At 41.7% G+C, this 18,522-nt stretch overlaps 1 long non-coding RNA gene across 2 annotated transcripts in view; it reads left to right on the top strand.

The window, feature by feature from the left end:
* Positions 1 to 8,127, top strand: part of LOC119864408 — a 40,120-nt gene extending 31,993 nt beyond the window's left edge. The window contains exons 1-3 of one of the 2 annotated variants that reach the window (XR_005373847.1): positions 4,414 to 4,652; positions 5,629 to 5,764; positions 5,871 to 8,127. This is a non-coding gene — a long non-coding RNA (uncharacterized LOC119864408). Of the gene's footprint in view, positions 1 to 4,413; positions 4,653 to 5,628; positions 5,765 to 5,870 lie in introns of those variants that run through there. The other variant, XR_005373848.1, reaches the window with a different exon arrangement.
* The last annotated feature ends 10,395 nt before the right edge of the window (positions 8,128 to 18,522 follow it).

The raw sequence follows: 18,522 nt of genomic DNA, 5'->3' as shown, positions 1-18,522 counted from the left end.
TCTGTGAAGAGTCCACCTAGAATGAAGGGGGGGTGGATAGTGGTCCTGCTGATGTATTGGCCATCACTGACCCCTGAGACACTAGTTTCAGTAAACTGATGAGAGTGGAATAATATGACACCAGCAAAGCACTGAAGGAACTGAGAATCAAGAGATAGACTATGTTGGTATTGTTTATAACTCAATGTAATTTCTATTTCAAATTCTCATGGAAGAGAAAATGTCATATTAGTTAGGGATTTCTCCTCATACCTCTTTCTCCCAGGATGTGTGACCTCCACTTTGTGCTCAGGTGGATCCAGGCGGGTCATTGCTGAGATGTCTCTAGGTCCATCTTTAAGGATCTTCTGATCTGGCAGCTTTCTCTCTCCTTCTGGTCATACTCAAGTTGGGGAGGCTGTGGGGCAGGCATAGCCTGTGGAGTACATAGTTGCACCAAACATACATTTTGTCTTGGAGTAAAGCCTTATTTTGGGGTTTGCTCTGTTTTTTTAAAAGATTTTTAATTAATTAATTAATTAATTAATTAAGTCATGGAGACACAGAGAGAGGCAGAGACAGGCAGAGGGAGAAGTAGGCTCCACGCGGGGAGCCCGATGTGGGACTTGATCCCTGGAACCCAGGATCATGCCCTGGGCCAAAGGCAGATGTTCAACTGCTGAGCCACGCATTTACTCTTGAGCATCATATACCCGTCTTGGAGTTCTGTTTTGTACCAGGGCTATGATGAGACACTTTTTAGACGCCAGTCCCAGAGCGCCTGCTGCTTCCCTGGGAACTCTCTATGTTTTGCTTATCTGGGGTGTGGTGAAAAACATAGATGAAATTGAGGAGAAAATTGCAGTTCAGAGAATTAAGCTACCTTGTATAAAATTCTGTATGTGGCTAATGAGTGGTGGGGTGATCTGACCACTCATGTTGCCATCTTCCTATTTGGGGCAACGAGTATGCCAGGGGAGAAGAACAGATGGCTGTTATCTGACCATAATCGATGGCAAGGTCTTGGATAAATTAGGAGAGGATAGGATTAAGAGTATAGCTGGAGGAATTAATTAAAGACATTTAGTAAATGGGATGTAAGAAATTCAAGCAGAAGTATTTCAGGCAAAAGATTATAAACATATGGAGTCAGATAATAAAGCTAACTGAATCAGTGTGCAGACAAAGTAATTAGTTAAAGAAAGACATCTGGAAGAGGAGAGAAATAAGAGAAGCAGAGGAAATAAAAGGTAGGGTTGAGATCAACTAGAGTATGTTGGTAAAGTCAGATGATGTTTTTCTTCTCCTTTGCCTTACATATATTATGTTTTTCCTTAGCCACAATCCCAAATATTACACAATTCAACATGTTATATTTGTTTCTGGAAATATCTAGGAGCTAATGTAAATACATCCGCCGAAACAAATGATTCAAAGAAGATGAATGCTTTTCATGGCTAACTTAGATGTGTCTAGCTTCCCACAAAAGTCTAGATCTTATGTTTGTGATTACATATTTTGGGCCACAAATATAATAAAAATGGCGATTTAACCGAGTTTTCCATAGCAGTAGGAAACACTATCCAGTAAAGTGCCACTAGAAATATCTTTCATCATGTTAAGGCATGGAATAAGGCAATTTTGATGATGAGGGATTGAGGTGCATTATCCTTTTGTTTTTCGTTACTCTGGGAGGTAATCGCATCTGTATGAATGATGAGAATATCTCATTTTACATGGATTCTTCTCATCTCCGTTTGAAGTGTGTAATTTTAGTCTATGGAATGTCTTTAGTCATAGCCTGCCCTGCATCCTGGCGTAGTTGGCTGCTGATGTGATGTGCCTGGGAGGAAGCACCTAAGAAAGGCCTGCACCCCTTCCCCCAAACATTCTCTCCTCTAGCTGGCTGGATTTCAGAATCACTGATTGCTGTCATTTTCCCAATGGACAAGAGACAGCAAGTGAAGATTTTGTGATAAAATACATCCTGTTTGCACTTGACGGGATGAGCTCTGGTGTTACTCTGTTAGGCAAATTGAATTTAAATTTAAAAAATGTAAAAAAAAATATGTATCCTCTCTGCCTTGTTTATGAATCTATTGTTGACTCAGAAGTAAATTGGGATACCAAGTCCTTGGATGGGAGCTTGTACGGCTAAATTTTCTTTGGCACAAAAGAGAGCAATAATCACTCTGATCAGAGAAACAGGGTTAGATCAAAGGGATCTGTGGTGGTGAGCTCTGTAATTTCCAAGGCTTACAATAAAGTATATGTGGTACAAAAGGCTATGACTGTGAGCAAGCCATTGTCCCCAGATTGGTTTCTGAGGAAAATGATCTGCTCAAAGTATCCTTTAATGTGGATCAACACTAGATTGTTTTCTCTTTAACCTCTCAAAAACTGGATAGCTTAGGAGAACCAAGAGGACTTCAAAGTCACGTTATTGACATAGATACATAGATAGATAGATAGATAGATAGATAGATAGATAGATAGATAGATAGATATTCAAGGAGTATTGAGCAATTACTAAGTGCCGGACTCTATGCTAGGTAGTGAAAACATAAAAACAAAAAAGCTGACATTTCAGTCTTTGAAAATCTCAGCGTTTAGTGGGAAAAGAAGGATATGCAAACCCCCAAAATAATCTTAAAAATAAAATAATAAAATAAAGTCTTATAAGTAATAGCACAGACTACCTATACAAAGTACAATGGAAGCTCAGAATAAAGGGTAACTTTTCCTAGGAAGAATTCAGAAAGATTCATAGAAATTAATTTCCGTTGGGTGAGTTTAATTTTTCAAAGGAGCAGAGAGTGAGGAACGTTCTAGGAAGAGAGAGAAAAAGCTCATTAAGATAGTGGTACTGCAGTGGACTGAACTTTTGTGTTGCCCTGAAATTCATGTTAATCCCTTTTAAAGTGATGGTATGTGAAGGGGAGGTCTTTAGGAGGTAATGAGGTCATGAATGTGGAGCCCTTCTGATGGGATTAGTGCCCTTACAAGAAGAGATGAGAGATAATTGCTTCTTCTCTCGCCCTCTGCTCTTTGCCATGTGAAGATGTAGCAAGAAATGACCGTTTACAAACTAGGAAGTGCCCTCACCGTATACCGGATCTGTGGGTTCCTTGACCCTGGACTTCCTAGCCTCCAGAATCATAGGAAATAAATGTCTGTTGTTTAAGCCTCCTAGTCTATGGAATCTCATTATAACAGTCTGAGCTGATTAAGACAAGGAACCCATCAGACTGGATGGCATAAATCCCAGGGGTTAGTTGTCACTATAAGCAAGGGCTGAGAGATGGCCACACTCAGCAGATAAATTTCACAAAAGGCTGAAACATGAAGAATCTTCCAGGGAGGATGGCCCGAAATTAACAGGGATCCTACCCATCATGAAGGCATTGGGAAACCTGGTGTATGAGCAGCTGGCATGGGAGGAAAGATGCTGATAAAAAAAGATAGGAAAGGCCAATAAAAATAAATTTTGCCCTCTTAATAATTTTTCTTAGTATCAGTCCTAATCAATTTCAGCCCACAAGAGCACATGTATCCAAATCAGGATGACATTAAAAATATGGAAAGTTCAAAATCAATACCCATGGCTCTAATAAAGAGCTGAACTCAGCATGTACCATAGAGGGTGTCAAGATGTAACTTCAGGCCTTTTAAATTCTGCAAAGTGATGAGCTTTGAAAGCGTGCTGTGTCTGCTCCAGAATTTCAAGTAACTGTTGTAAAAAGTCAGAGCATACTCCTGGCACTCCAAGTTGCCTAATTTCTCACAGACAGTGTTAGTTTGTGAAGCCATGTGTGTGGGGATATATATATACACACAGACATATTTGCTTGCTTTGAGCTTTTTGGATTGTATCCGCCTTATAGACGTGAAAGGTCACGTTGAGGTCACAGAGATTTTGTCTTAGGAAAGCAGCCACTGACTCTGAACTGGCTCTCAGAGAACATCTCAACAGTAACACACTTTCAGGGGGTTGTGAGGGATCATGAAAATATGCCCCCAAAGCCCTGAAATCTCTGTTTCAAAAGTGCTGTTTGGATGCCAGAAGTAATGCTGCATTTCTCAGAATTAACAGAATTGCTAGATGCTTCTCTAAGATAATAGGTAGGTGTGAACTTTTTTTTAGTTAAAAAAATCTTAACATGAGAATTTGGCTACGTATGTGGAAAGCAAATGCTGGATCAGACAGTAGTTTCGTGAGAGGTGAAGGGCCTCTCCAGGTAGATAGCAGGAAGCAGCCTTCTCGTTCAGAGAGGCAGAGAAGAGTCTGTGTCACACAGTGTCCTGCTTTCTGAACGACACAATTTCTATATCCCCTAAATATAAAGAGGACTTTTGATGAAATTATCATGGAATCAATCTTAGTGTCTGATAAAGGGATGTCTTGCTTCATTGATCACCTTGAGGAAGAGAGGGCCCTCCAGAGCCCTAGAAGCTATACCGCGAGGGCCAGGCCTTGTTCCCAAATCTGTGCAGAACCCCGAGGATGGCCAAGGCCCAGTTCTGGAGACTGGGGACAGAATACCTGAAGAGTGAAAGCAAACTGCTCCCAGGTGACTGAGGACCGTGACAGGTTTCGGAGGCACATGTCAATGTGTGGTGTTTCGGATGCTTTGCATATATCAACTTGATTCATCTTCACCCAATCATAGGAGGTAGGTGCTATTAGTATCACTCGTTATGGAGATCATTTTCCCAAGGTCACACAACAAGTATTGGTGGTGGTGGCGTTTGAAACCAGGTAGTGACTCCAAGGCAGGTGACTTTCACCACCTTGCAGTACATACATGCATACGGGCAGTATGTTTCTGTTTCCTTCACCTATAGAGTAAGAACAGGGCCATTAAAATGGTCTACCAAAAGTCTAAAGTGGATCAACTGAGTGATCATATCTTCTGTGAGTTTAATATAAGGGCTTCTAGAAGTCTCTAGGGTATCAGAAGGATTTTGACAGCAAGGAGGGCCTCGAGTGCCAGAGTGAAGTGGTTATGTTAAGTCGGGTGGGTTCTTGGAAAAGAGCAGCAGAGGAACAATAGGGACGTCAGCTGAAAGCTCAGCAGGGGGCACTGTAAAGCGTGGGTTAACAAGAACCGTCCAGGTGGCTCCTGGAGGGATCTCTATTCAAAAACATAGTCCTTTTCCCACTTCACCTGTATTAAATGGGCTTCTCCAGAGAAACAGAATCAGTAAGATTTATAAAATTTTAATTTTATTTCAATATATTTACAATATATGCCATGTAAATATATTTTATATATATATATATGAAGAAAGTTTGTTATGATGAATTGGTTCACATGATTATGGGAGCTGAGAACTCCCACAACCTACCGTCTGCAAGATGGAGACCCAGGAAGACTGGTGGTGTAATTCGGTCCGAGTTCAAAGACCTGAGAACCAGGGGAGCCAATACTTTAAATCCTTAGTGCTGGAGAAAGTGCGAGATGTCCCAACTCAAACAGGGAGACAGGAAGCAAAAACAGGCTAATTTCTCTATTTGCCACTTATTTTTTTTTTTCCTATTCACATCCTTAGCCGAGGGAATAATGCCCATTCACACTGGGGAGGGCATGCTACTTTACTGAATCCGATTCAAATGCTTATCTCATCCAGAAGCGCTCTCCTCCACAGGTCCAGAGGTAATGTTTAATGTGCATATCCTGTGGCCGGTCGAGTCGATGCATAAAATCAACCATCACTACATTCTAAGCCGCCGAAAGATGAGGACCACGTCAGAATGTTCCCCGTGCCCTTCCCTGCGGGCCAGGTGGGTTGACTTTCCTTCTATGTAAGTTTGCCAAAGACAAAACCTAGTAATCCCAACCACCTGCCACTTAGGTCGTCATTTATTTTTTGTATCCTTGTCACAACAGGATACCAGTTATGTCAAGGGAAGATCAGGGGCCAGCTGTGTCCTCAGCAGACTGCGCAGGATGCTCAGGGCATCCCCTCCTTCCCATCACTGCTGCATTATCACTGCTGCTCTGATACCTAAATTGCAACCAGGAAAGTGACATCATTGACAGGTGCTTTGTTAGTGAGAACCCAAACTGCAGACACCCCAACTCCATTCTTCACTCCATGGTTCCAGTTTTTTTGGAGTTCACTGCAAATGACTTCTGTCTACTTATTCATTGGTAAGAATGGGATAATATGCATCATCCTAATTCTAACGAGCCAGGATGGAGGCCAAGTCGGCTCTCTTCTGAATTAAAGTCAGAATGGAAATCCAGGGGCTGGTCGCTGTCGCCGTTTTATCAGTTGCTGTCACAAGTAGGCAGAGGAGGAAGCAGGAAATAAAGGTTACATGAATTATTCAATGACCGGAGGACTTAGGAGAACATTACAGCCGTCAGCTTTATCACTTTCATTGATAATCTCCCCAATATCAATGAGTCTGAGAGTTAGGGTTGATTTTTTTGTTTATAAAGACTATTCGCAGGGCAGGGGTTACCGAATGAAAGTACTCCGACAGGCCCTGAAAATGGCTAGTTGCCAAATGGTGAGGCTATGTGCATGCCGGGAATTTAAAACATTCCTTATAGACTCTTACTAAAAAATGAGAAACTGACGACACAGAGGCAAATTAAGAGCCTGTGCCAGTAAATACCAGCTTGTACAGGGATGACAACTGCGAGCTTGGAAAGGAGGAAGCAAATGTGAAGATGCTCATCGAGACAGAGCAGGCAAGATTTGGCAAGTGGTGTAACGCTGCAAATGAAAGGATTAAAGGATGCAAAGATGATTCTAACATTTTGAGCCAGGAGAAGATGATAACTTTGATAAGAAGTAAAGACCAAAGAAAGAGCAAATTGAGGGGAGAGGGTGCTGACACCTGAATGAGACAGATTAAATTCAAGGTCATGGGGAGAAATCCCGGGACCAACGCCTAGTGGGCCGTTGGCAGTGAGACTCTGGACTTGAGAAAGAGATTCTCTCTGTAAGGAAGGTAGGGGGCTTTGGAGAAGCCTTGAGAAGAGCCTGGAGACGGCCCAGCAGTTTAATCTAGATCATTGGATGCCACAATATTAAAGAGGAAAAGATAATTTAAGCAAGAGGCCAACAACTGCAAATCCCGTAGACAAATAGTGGGATTTGAGGGATAGAAAACTTGTCTGGATTTGATCACACTAAAAGAGGTACCTGTGTGGAGCAGAAGCCAGACTGTAGGGGGGTAAGGAGTAAAACCAAGGCCTCAGAGGCCATACGTAGAGACTGATTTCCAGTAATTCGACAGTGAAGGAGCACTATGATGATTGCCCGATAGGCCAGCCCTACGGAGGGAGAGATTTTAGACAAAGATCTAAACCTAAGAGGATGGGACTATGGATATGAAAAAATAAGAACATTCAAAATGTACTGGAAGAGAGAATTGTTCATAAAAATTGCTTTAGAATTGGCATTAAAGCAGTAAGATGAAGAGCAATATTCACAATTAGGGTACGGATGCTTCTTCCTCTGAGTCAGGAGACACGGGATGAAAATGATGGAAGATAACAAAAGAGTTGGCAGGTAAGAAAGGTAATATGAAAAAGTTTGCACTGAACTGTCTCAATCGTATCAGTAATAAAAGGAGTCAAAACCTTTTTTTGAGAGTAAAAAAAATGCATCTCACACTTTGCAGTAAAGACGGGGGAGTACTCGTCGTAACCACGTCTTTCATTTTCTGTATCCTGATGCTTTGCCATCAGGGCCTGGCTGACCCTGTAGGGACGGCCTTTCCCGGGGTGAGCTAGTTCCTAGTAAAGATATTCCTAGACGTAGGGGAAAGCCAGGGAGAGTGCTTTTCAAACGCAGACCAACCAATGCAGAGCCCACACCCCAGCTGGCTTCTTTATCGGGCTCTCGTCCACCTGCCCTAAGCACCCCAAAGGGGTAGATACCCCTATGCCTCAGGGCCCCCTGAAACGACTCAGACTAGCTCACCCCAAGACTGTTTGCACGCCTCACCTGCACCTTCCTGTAGAAACCACTGGGGAGACTCCTGCTCATAATTTCTCCCTCTCCCTCTGCCTCCTGACTAACTGGTTTCTCCTCCCTTCCCTTGTGACCCTCTGAGGACCTCGGAGCTCAAACCATCTTTTCAATGGAAATATCATTTGATCTCTTAGCCTTGCCATACCTGAATCATAAAACCAGCTAAAAAAAAAAAAAATTGTCGGGGTGTGTGGGTGTCTCAGTTGGTTCAACATCTGACTCTTAGTTTTGGCTCAGGTCTTGATCTCAGGCTGCGCGCTGGGCATGGAGCCTGCTTGAGATTCTCTCTCCCCCCGCCCCCTTCCCACTGTCCCTCTCCCTGCCCCTCACTCTGGAGATGCTCTCTTAAAAAACCAAACCAAACCAAACCTGGTAGTTGTGTACGTTATGCTAATAGTTGATACACTTAAGTTACGAAGCAGGTAGGTTTATTTATTTTTTATTTTTTATTTTTTTTTATTTTTATCTATTTATTTATTTTGTAGGTTTAAATAGCATAAGGAATAATTGTTCTCCAATTTCAGTTTTAAGAATTATCTTATATCCTTGTGCACATCTTCTGGTTGTTTGAGCAATCGCAAATAACATCAATTTGAGATGAAACTTAAATATGTATTTTTAAATGCGGGAGTTGCTGCGTGTGCCAAGTTGGAAAATATCCACGTAAACCATGTGTCGCAGCTGTAGGGTTTGCAAAGAGAATCGTCGGACTAATGGTAACAAGAAGCTGCATGTGACTTACTCCATGAAGCAGGACATCAGCTCCACCAAACCCCCTGTGTACTGTACGGTTGAGTGAGGAGTGAGGAGGCCATCCGCGGGCCTCTCAAATTACAGCAACATCCTTTCTGTCCGCTTCCATTTGCTCTTAATTCATGGCACCAGCACCATTTTGAAAGCAATTTTCTTTCTGATGGATTGAAACACAAACTTGTTTCACACCGATCTTGAGTAAGGGTTTAGGGCTGTCACTTTTCTGTTGCATCTGCCATCATCGACTGGCTGTCTCGACCCGAACTAGCAGGATAAGAGGTACGCACGCAGCAAGGGGCGAGCTCGAGACCGAACTGAACCATCACTTGCTGTTCTGCGCGTGGTAACAGCAACGACGCGGCCAGGCCATTTATACAATCAGCCTATTATATTGCATTACGTGTATTCCCTGTCTCCTCTGAGTAGCTTTGTCATAATGGAGACTTTTATAATTATATAATTACTGGTTACTTTAAAATTTTGTACCAATTACACAAAAGCTCTAATTGGAAGGTTAATGGTTAATGGGGTGACTCAGCTTGTAGCAATTTTCTACTTTGAAGCTATATGGGTGAGACACAGCTTCTAAACTTTCTACTTTAGCCTCACTCATGACTTTTATGATCCTGATTATTTTGATATTAGTAGATTTTGCTCATTTATTTACCTAAATGTCCTAAGGGGTGGATGCTGTGGAGCAATCCATTTAGAAAACCAACAGATGCATTGAGAGAAGAAATACCTTTGGTTTTCACTTTCCAGTGTCAACATCACCCTTCAGTTTCCATGGTTTATAGAAACAATGGTCTCATCTACAAAAAACTCAATACATGTGAATGTAGAAAAGAAAGTTTTATAAGGGCTGCTGAGGAAGTATTTGACGCCACAGTTGTGTTGAATCTTTACCATTTCACAAAGAAAAGAATATTACTCGGGATCCCTGGGTGGCGCAGTGGTTTAGTGCTTGCCTTTGGCCCAGGGCGTGATCCTGGTAGACCCGGGATCAAATCCCACGTCGGGCTCCCGGTGCATGGAGCCTGCTTCTCCCTCTGCCTATGTCTCTGCCTCTCTCTCTCTCTCTGTGACTATCATAAAAAAATAAAAAAATTTAAAAAAAAAAAGAAAAGAATATTACTCATGTATTTTTCTAGGCGAACTTGCACGCTGAGTTCATAAGATTTCGTGTGTAACCCATTAAGCGAATTTTAGTCAGGCGTTCAGTTAGACTTTTGGAAAAGACTGTCATTTTAAGTGTCTGTTATTTCTGTGATTTCTGAAAGCTTCTTTTTACATTTGTAAACTACATGAAAATCACGTGGTCAAACAACGTTGTTTATCTTCTGTCTTGGAATTCTACAAAAACGTTCTGGTTTGAAATTGTAGCTGATTTACGGGGCAGCGCCTCCTGCTATGAGCATCACCATCATTCCCCAGCTAAGCATGAAGCTCTCAAGGTCCTTGTGAAAGCTGTCCTGTATTCTCATTTAGCATACTGCTTTGCTTAACATCTAGAAAGGACTTGAGTCATTCAAGAAAATTTAGAACACGACCTGAATAATTAGGACTTGATTTTTATTCCTGCCTTGGGTGTTTATCTCAAGAAAATGGGTTTTCCTTTGGTTTGGTGATGTGTCCGTCCCCAGATATACAAGTGCAAACACGAGAAGCAAAAATAGAATATATTTGGCATTTAAACTCGTTTATTATTCATCACTCATTTACCGTTTTTTTTTTTTTTTTAACCAAACAGATCACTATCACTATCACTATCACTATCACTATCACTATCACTATCACCAGGGGGATAGTCTGGGTGCTGTTCTTTATGGGTCAAAAAAATATTTAAGACACAAAACGTCAGCCGTAGACTACTTTTTCTGGAACGGCCTTACAATGGAACAGAGAGAGCAGGGGATTTTAAGGGGAGGCACTGGAGGAGTGACATCCTGACCCTTTGGAAGGACCTTATTTCTTCCAGACCATAAGGATCAATATAGGGAAAAGCACTTTTCTCTGAGTAAGCAATTCCCTAGGGCAGGTGTGGCTTCGGTCCTGGGGGCCAGCGGGGAGCCCGCACAGCGAGGCCAGGGCCTGGTGGACGCAGCCGGAGGTCATACAGAGGGAGCGGCCTGCCTCTCCTCCAAGTAAACTTTTATTTTTGGACGCTGAAACTTGGATTTCATGTGCCACAAACATCACGTTTAAAATTTTTCTTTCAATCATTTTACCTTTTAGCTCACTGGCTGTACAAAAAACAAAAGTGGGGGCGGAGGGAGGAGTGTTGGATTGGACTGCACGAGACCCCTGTGCTCGGTGATAATCGTGTCTTTAAAACTTCCAAACACAGATACTCACATAGACGTGGAGCTATTGACAGATTCTAATGTTATGCTCCTGCCAGGAGAGTCCATCCTGACGACAGGCCTGTCTTTATTACCACAGGCTTCTGGACGTGTCCAGGCCTCGGCCCAACCACGGCGGTGAGGCGACCGAGGAGCCGGGCTTAACCCAGGGCCCAGGAGCGCCCCAGCCCTGCCCCGGGCCTGGGTGTCCCCCTAAGGTTTTATTCGTTTATTTGCTGATTTTTAATGCACTAGAGGCACGTGCTGCAGTCCAAGACCTCTTTACCTCCCCCTCCCTTGCCCTGTTGCCGAAGCCTCCCTTTGCCCAGTTTATGTCTGTCTTAGGCCTCACGGAACAAAAGGGATTTGGGGTTGATGCAGCTCAGCCAAGAGAGAAAATGGGAAAGAGAAGGGAACCCATGCAGCCAGAAAAGGAGAGATGAAGCAGGTGAAAGAGCTGCGCACAAGAAGGAGGTGGTTTCCACCCCATCAGGAGAGGCTGTGTTGGGGGGTCTGGGGGGCTCAGGGGTTGAGCACCTGCCTTGGGCCCAGGGCGTGACCCCGGGGGCCCGGGATTGAGTCCCATGTGGGGCCTCCTGCATGGGGCCTGCTTCTCCCTGTGCCTGGGTCTCTGCCTCTCTCTCTGGCTCTCTCAGGAATAAATAAATACAATCATGAAAAGAGAGAGAGAGAGTGTGAGTAATGAGAGGCGGATCACACTGTCCCCCCTACTTTTCCCAGGGCCCCCCTTCTCCCCTTCTCCTGTTTTACCCCCGCGGCTCAGTCGCCCATTTCTGGTCTGCACCTAATTTCCTGTGTGTCTGAGCCCCTCACGGGTCTCTGGTCCCCTCTGGCCGGCCTCCCCGCAGAACCTGGGCTCCCCTGGGCCTCCGCAGGGGCCCCGCAGGCAGCCCTGGGCATCTCCATCCCCGCCTCTGCAGAAATAGCACCCCTGGGCTCTGGCCGTCCAGGCCCAGCACTGCTCTGGCCCCCCTAATTGGCCCTTTAAGTGCAGAATTTAGCTTTTATCACCTTTTCCCACAGACTCTGCTGCCGCGTCTGGGGATTGGAGAACTTGCGTGCATCTGTGGTGCCACTTTCGAACTCAAATGCGAGGTCCAGGTATATGGTGTTTTTTTTTTTTAAACAAATGGACTCACTAAAGAGGAGGATTCAAAATTACTGTAAAAATTATGAGGCCTCTAGTAAACATACGCTGTTCGCTGCTCAAAATTTAGAGCACGAATATGAGCAAACAAAAATAAAAAAATCACTGCCAACTCCACTCCTCAGACGTAGTCTCTTAGCATTTCGGTGTATCATCCCCCAGGCCTCTGTAGGAGCTAAACATGCGTAGGTTTACACATGTGCATCAGTCACAGTTTGATCAGAGAAGCGCAACTATTTGGGGATAGACATAAAATAAGGGATTTGACCTTTCTCAAGCATGACAGCTAAATTCTCTCTCTATGCTGTTGCTTTCCTATGTGGTGCTGGAGTCAGAAGACCTTTATCAAGCTAGATACGATCTCTCAACCTCGATTATTTCATTTGCAAAGCAGAAATATTACTTACCTAAGAGGGTTATTCAATATTAATGTCATTATTAAACAAAGTGATAATGTGTTTCATCATAGTTCCTCGTTTGCAGAAAGGACTCAGTCAGTTTTATCAATAATTATTATTAATGATTATGTTGGTTACATTTGCCATCATCCAGACGCCAGCTCTGGACTAGTAATGTGGCTTTTTTGATGCTCAGTTGCATCACCTGTAAAACGGAGCCTTAATACTTACTTCCAAGTACTATTGTGAGAACTGAATGAGAAAATACTAAAATACTGTCCCTAAAAATACTTGGGACAGAGTCTTGCGTGAAGAGAGCACCCCGCGAAGGTCTACCGTTCTCCTAACGCCAAGACTGCGTTGGCTTTCATGAGTCGCACTGCCGTGTCGTTGTCTCATGTGGAGCCTTTGTCCTTGACGTCCTTGGAGCGCCACCTGCACCGTGAAATATCTCTGCTATTCTATACCTGAAAAATATTGTTTATCATGCTCAGTATGGGGTTTTATATCTTATCTTTATTCCTTTCCATTGCAACGACTTTCTATTCCATACCTCAGAACACCTAGATTTCTTTCAAGCTTGATTCTGAGTCCAACAGACTATTCTCCCTTAATTTTTCACGCTCCCTATGAATTGAGCTAAGATATTAGGTTGAGTATTGTAATACTCGGTTTTTGTAAGTAAAAAACGGTTACACATTGGCTGTTGCATATGGTTCAACTGAATGTTTATTACAAAGTTGAATAGAACTAAGGATGTGAATGTGAACTAACTCTTTATTAGTAGTTTTGACCTTTTTTTGCGTCATGCGTCTCTGAGACTATTGTGGCACTATTTATGACGAAAAAATGAAAGCTATTTATTTCCTATTGTGGAAATTGCATTGGATATTAATTTCCTTCATGGAGATAGAATACAAAACAAATTTTCTAAAAGAAAAAAGGCCTCTCTTATTTTCAACTTTATTTTTTTTTTTAAAGATTTTTATTTATTCCTGAGAGAGAGAGAGAGAGAGACAGAGACAGAGACACAGGCAGAGGGAGAAGCAGGCTCCATGCAGGGAGCCCAATGCCGGACTCGATCGCAGGATCCCGGGATCACACCCTGAGCCGAAGGCAGACGTCCAACCTCTGAGCCACCCAGGCGGCCTTTATTTTCAACTTTAATGTGAAAAATGGTACTTGCTTAAAAAATTATAGCAACATAAATTGTGTATGAAACTAAAATGCAAACTTAAATCATGTTTAAATTTCAATGAGAACACAGGTTTTTGTTTGTTTGTTTGTTTGTTTTTGGTTTTGAATATGAAGTAAACATTGTGGAGCGAACTTACATGGCTGTGAAAATCTATCTTTTGACAGTCCTTTCTGAGTTTTCATTTCTTTGCCTACAAATGCTGGCAACCCTGACAGACAAATGCCTGGCATAACAAAACAATGCAGTGAGAACTCCCGTTACTGGTTCTGCTAGATGAGAGCAGACTTGTTTCAGTGAGCAGCAGAATTCCCAAGGTCTTCAGGTGGGATTTATATCATATCTTGTCCTTTGCTCTCAAGTCAAGGAGATGAACTTTCACGAGACCTGCAAGTCAGCACAATAAGGATTATGAGTCCACATTTCATTTTTAGGTTATCTGAGGGGAAGGAAGCTTCTAAAAAATTTTATGGTGTTTCCAAGTGTCTGTAGGTTTTGGTTTGCTTAAAATTTGACAGGACTGTGTTGCTTTTGATTTCAGCCTACAGAATCACTTCCTCCGGCAAAGGGAGGTTTTCAGAGTTGTCTCTCTCCAGTCTTTTGTTCCAGAATGTCTCTTCAGCCAAAAATTCTCATGGTTTTTTAACAGTATTTATAATGCTGACTGTAGGGGCTTAATGGAAAGGTTTACATTATTCTTGTGGCTGAAAATATTTGTCAAGTGAGCCAATTCAGAAAGGCATTGTTCTGTGCCAAATGGTTTTATGAGTGGATTTCTTCTATCAAATAAAAAGAGTAATGGGTGGATGGGGTTTGGGGGGCGGGATCTGTCCTAAATTAATCAAGCTCGTATTACAAAACTCTTTCTTCTATATCATATGAAAGCCTCCATATTCTACTCCTCTGTCTCAGCAAAACTCTTTGGCAAAGTGATTCACTTTCCTGGCAGTAGCCGAATTTTTTAGGCTGTTGACCAAGTCTTTTACATTAATGCATCCTGATGTGCATCAGTAGGTTCATAATTATGGGTGGAATTTATTTCTTTGTTCCTTTTATTATCAACTCACTTGACAAATGTTGCCCCAAGACTCTCAAGGACAAGTATCATGCAGAAGTGACATTTACCTGCCCTTATTTGTTACTTCTCATAGAGAGAGATGAGCATGACTCACCTTTTCAGGACACGGGGATGGCAAAGTTATTATATATCTTATAGTACTTGAAAGATGAGTAGCAACATGCATGTTCCAGATAAAAATCCTTAATTGATAAGACATATGTCTTTATTAATAACAAGTTAGTTTGTAAATGATGCATTCACTGTCTTATCATTATTATAAATTATCATGATTATTGGTTAAAATATAACTGTAGCAACTTAGTTCAAAATTTATCCTTTAAATTCCCATGATAAACGACACTTAGCCAACCCCTCCATTGGTTTAGCCTTCACCAAGATAGTTCTTCTTCTATTCTATATTCATTTTTATTTATGATCCCAACTTATATTGTGGTTATATGTCTTGTTCCAAATTCTTTCCCATAGGCCAACCTAATCTTAATATAGTTATTATTTCCATCTGCTTTGTACCTTTATTGGACATCTCCCATTGTAGAATTTATCCTCTTCCCAGACTTCTTCCTCCTACTCGTTCTAATGTATTATTGCCTTCCTTCTAACCGCCCTGAAAAGGACATTGATCAAGACTTCCCTCTGGCCAACTGCCTGTAGGACACTTTCACAAGATAATGTGTACGTGAACCTCCTTCTCAAGTTCAAAGATTTTCTTGAGAATAGCATTTGGCGTATTGTACTCTTAATTATTCTCCCATTAGTAGGTATGTTTCTGTCTAAAAATGATTTTCTCCCATTCGGCATTCCTCCCATTCACATTCCTACTACAAATGTGAGTATTACATAAGACCATATTTACTTGTTAGGATCTAAAATTTAATTTTAACTGCTTAAAACATTTATTCAGTGGGTAGCTTATAAAAATTGGAGAAAATGAGCATTTCTTATTTTCTGTTACTATAAATCTCCAGCATAATCATTTTTATTTATATACATTCTTATTGCCTGCCATAATGTTTCCTTTTCCCTTCTGTCCTGAAAATATTACTTTAAAGCTTTCTTAATCAAGTTAGTACATTTCCTGGAATCGCAATTCCCTTGGAATTTTTAAAATGCTCTTTGTCCTTTTTCAGGGGACCAAATTTAATCATTGTAAGAATACCATTTTCAGAAGTTTTAATTCATGGGGTCCCTGTGTCCTTTAAAGGAAATCTCACCCAGAGCCCTTATATATAAAATATACAAAATGTATAAAATATATAAAAGCAAAGTTCTTCTAGTTGAAGGACATATGTGTGTGGGGAAGAAGGCCTTCTCTAGGTGACCCCTCTGTGGCTCCAAACCCTTTTCAGAGCATAGCTTGAAAACCAGTTTTGCGAGCCATGGTCAAGTTAAGTAAATTTTTTGTGTGTGTGTGTGTGTGTGGCAGTTCCTTTCTTCTGTGGATGTTTACTGAGCACCCAGCATTTGCAAAGCACTGTACTATTCATTACTTATATCCTGTTCGCATTTCTCAAGTGATAACCTTTCTAACGAGAGTAAAGGGAAACACTGTCTACATCTTCAACTATTTAAAAAATCACCAGCTATCTGTTCTGGGTAGCTTCTGGTGATTACATTCTTTCCAAGATAAATAAACACACATGAAAACCAGTTTTTCTCTTTTTGAAGATTCTGGATCTGAACCATCAAGTTCAAATTCCATTGAGCCGGGGACACAAAATGTAGTGAATGTAACTGTCACAGAGAGAAGCTCAAGTTCTCTAGTTGTATTTCCTTCAGTGACCCAGACCCCAAATGAGAGGACTCCGTGTGCCCTGTACACAGTGCATGTCTTCCCTCTGTTCCTTTATTCTGTTGTCCGTTCTAATCCACTCTCAATGGACCACTGGCTCACTTTTCTTTGTTCAGTACATTTCTGTCTTTCAAATCTTTAGCCCAGTCAACCAAAAATAGTTTCCTCTTTTGTGCCACAAGACACATGTTTACTTTAAAATCACACATTTGTCCTTTTACTACTTTTTTTTTTTTTTTAACGTTTTACACCTATCTAGCTACAAGATGATAAATGCCCCAAGGACAGAAGGCGGCACCCTATCTAGGGCTTAACTGCAAGAATCAAGTTAAATTGGGACTTTATTTATTTTAACTAAAGAAATTGGGGAAAATGACAAATGGGTACACAGAAAGAAGAGAAATAAGGCCACAATAGGTATCATGTTTAGGATTTCTGGATGAAATAGTGTGTCTCAATAATAGGGAGAACCATTTATTTTCTACCAAATACCAACATACTCTATGCACCTCCAGGGGGGTAAAGTTTGGGACCATTGGCAACATAGGCTCAGCATCGCACTGTCCTCCTGGCAGAGGTTAGCCATGTCAGAATCTCAAGAGGAGAGGACGCTGACCAAGATGATTTAGACCAGGACAGGAGGAATGTGGAAAACACCACATGGTCAAGGGGTGACTGTGGCTGATGGACCAGGTCACAAACACAAAAGAAAACATTCTAGAGCTTATGGGGCAGATGGAGAAGAATTTGCAGGAGATCACAGATCCTGGTTATCAGATGAGGACAAGATAGGTGAAATTTGTACTAGCGATTAATTTGCCCTACATCCCCAAACTGGTGGGTCCAGAAGTATTTGGGTTACATTTACTTTACAGAAAATGCAAATCCTTTAAATTTACAATTATTAAAAGACTTTTAAATGCAAACACCCATTAAGACTAAGGTATAAATGACTAATATAGTTGTATACATGCCCTATGTGTCTGTTGCATGTGTGTATGTCTGTACATCTATCCTCAAGAGGAGATTTTGCTGAAAGAGCATAACTGGCTGGTCAAAATTGAAAGAAGTCATAGAAAAGAGAAACAGGGATCCCTGGGTAGCGCAGCGGTTTAGCGCCTGCCTTTGGCCCAGGGCGCGATCCTGGAGACGGGGGATCGAATCCCAGGTCGGGCTCCCGGTGCATGGAGCCTGCTTCTCCCTCTGCCTATGTCTCTGCCTCTCTCTCTCTCTCTGTGACTATCATAAATAAAAAATTAAAAAATTAAAATAAAGAGAAAAGAGAAACAGTGGATTTCCTGGGGAATCTAAAGAAAGCAAATGAATCCCGCTTTGGCTATGATTGTCTATCTTAGTGAGCAATTTATTTAGTATTAACTTAGTACTTTGCCCAATTCTCTACAAAATATAAATTGGCCGGAAGGAAGAAGACATGCTTCAACCCCAAAATTGAAAGTAGTTGTTCTAAAACTATAAAAATAGTGAGTCCACAAGGGTGACTATAAGCAGATGTCTCTGAAAAAAGTGTAAAACCCACAAAAATTCTAATTTCCTTCTATCACTGGAACACTCCCTTTTAGTTTTTAGACTGTCAGCTTTAGACAGCCAGGTGGGCTTGGAGAAACAGCATATATAGATTTTCCATTTTTCTAAGTGCAAGTATTTGGAAGCTGGTAACATCTGAATCATCCCTAAACCATCTTTCACCCAATAATTTTTTTGGATCGAGTTAAGCCAATGTCTGCAATCTACTGCCATTTAAGTTATTTCTGGCCCTAAAGTTTTATTGAACTATGCAGATCATCTTGCATTTCATAATGAA

Source organism: Canis lupus, chromosome 19, assembly GCF_011100685.1.
Source record: "Canis lupus familiaris isolate Mischka breed German Shepherd chromosome 19, alternate assembly UU_Cfam_GSD_1.0, whole genome shotgun sequence".
NCBI lineage: Eukaryota > Metazoa > Chordata > Mammalia > Carnivora > Canidae > Canis > Canis lupus.
The sequence above is the reverse complement of the archived record's forward strand: the minus strand, read 5'-3'. Positions and strand labels throughout refer to the sequence as shown.